Genomic DNA, 2161 nt, shown 5'->3' on the forward strand with positions numbered 1-2161 from the left:
AGATGGTAAAGAATCTGCCTGCAGTGCAGGAGACGTGGGTTCAGTCTCTGGGTTGGGAAAGGTTTTTACGACCGTATATGTGGTGGGTGTTTGACACTTGCTACTTTAGTCCTGACCCCAGCTCCATTTTGCAGATGAGAAAATTGAGGTTTTAAAAGTGCAAATCACTTTACTGAAGGGCACACAGCTAGTGTGAGAGCTGAGCTAGGATGGGTCCTAGGTCGGTCTCATTGCATATGCTGTGGTTCTGCAAGCTGGGTAATAGGTGAGGAGGCAGAAGGAGTCATGGGCACATAAATCTGAGAAACACTGTGTGTGTGTGTGTGTGTGTGTGTGTGTGTGTGTGTGTGTGTGTGTGTATACATACAGTGATTACATTTGTGGTCAAGTCTTTGTATGACATAAGCTTTATTTTCTCTTGGATACATACCTCCGAGTGGAAGGGCTAGGTCATAGGGTAGGTATAGGTTTAATTCTAAAGAAACTGTTGAACTGTTTCTCAGGTTGGTTGCACCGTTTTGCGTTTCCAGCAGCAGTATATGAGAGTTCTGGTTCTTCCTCGTCAGCACTTGGTATACTCAGTCTTTGAAATGTTTGCCATCTTAATAGGCATGTCATGATAACAGATTTTCTTACGGTTTTAATTTGCCTTTCCTTAATGACTAATAATATTGAATGTGTTTTCATGTGCTTGTTTACAGTCTGTATATCTTTTTTAGTTAAGTCTTCAAATGATTTGCATATTTTTGAGTTGTTTCGTATCATTGAGTTTTGAGAGTTCTTTAATACTTATTGATACAAGTCTTTTACTAGTTATCTGCTTTGCAGAGATTTTCTTCAAGTCTGGGCTTGTATTTTCATTCTCCTAATAATGTCTTTTGAAGAACAGAAGTTTTTAACTCTGGTGAAGTTCAATTTTATTTATTTATTTTAAAATTTATTATATTGAAGTTGATATACAATGTTGTGTTAATTTCTGCTCTACATACAAAAAAGTGACTGAGTTATGCATTCTTTTTCATATACTTTGCCATTGTGGTTTATTACGGGATACTGGATGTAGTTCCCTGTGCTCTACAGTAGGACCTTGTTTATCCATTAAAGTCCAATTTATATTCTACATTTCTTAACTTCTGTTTCATATTTTAAAACCTTAGGTACCTTCTAGAGGAATTCTTGGTTTGATTTTACAACTCGCAGATTTACTCTTTGGCAACCTATTCTACTATTCAGCCTGTATGTTGAATTTTTTTTCAATGATCAAATATTTAAAATAAAAATCAAATCAGTCATCATTTTTATTGACTATGCCAAAGCCTTTGACTGTGTGGATCACAATCAACTGTGGAAAATTCTTCAAGAGATGGGAATACCAGACCACCTGACCTGCCTCTTGAGAAACCTATATGCAGGTCAGGAAGCAACAGTTAGAACTGGACATGGAACAACAGACTGGTTCCAAATAGGAAAAGGAGTACGTCAAGGCTGTATATTGTTACCCTGCTTATTTAACTCGTATGCAGAGTACATCATGAGAAACGCTGGGCTGGAAGAAGCACAAGCTGGAATCAAGATTGCCGGGAGAAATATCAATAATCTCAGATATGCAGATGACACCACCCTTTGGCAGAAAGTGAAGAGGAACTCAAAAGCCCCTTGATGAAAGTGAAAGAGGAGACTGAAAAAGTTGGCTTAAAGCTCAGCATTCAGGAAATGAAGATCATGGCATCCGGTCCCATCACTTCATGGGAAATAGATGGGGAAACAGTAGAAACAGTGTCAGACTTTATTTTGGGGAGCTCCAAAATCACTGCAGATGGTGACTGCAGCCATGAAATTAAAAGACGCTTACTCCTTGGAAGGAAAGTTATGACCAACCTAGATAGCATATTCAAAAGCAGAGACATTACTTTGCCAACAAAGGTCTGTCTAGTCAAGGCTGTGATTTTTCCAGTGGTCATGTATGGATGTGAGAGTTGGACTGTGAAGAAAGCTGAGCGCTGAAGAATTGATGCTTTTGAACTGTGGTGTTGGAGAAGACTCTTGAGAGTCCCTTGGACTGCAAGGAGATCCAACCAGTCCATTCTAAAGGAGATCAGTCCTGGGTGTTCATTGGAAGGACTGATGCTAAAGCTGAAACTGCAATACTTTGGCCACCTCA

This window comes from Bos indicus, chromosome 22 (genome assembly GCF_029378745.1).
Source record: "Bos indicus isolate NIAB-ARS_2022 breed Sahiwal x Tharparkar chromosome 22, NIAB-ARS_B.indTharparkar_mat_pri_1.0, whole genome shotgun sequence".
In the NCBI taxonomy this organism is placed as follows: Eukaryota; Metazoa; Chordata; class Mammalia; order Artiodactyla; family Bovidae; genus Bos; species Bos indicus.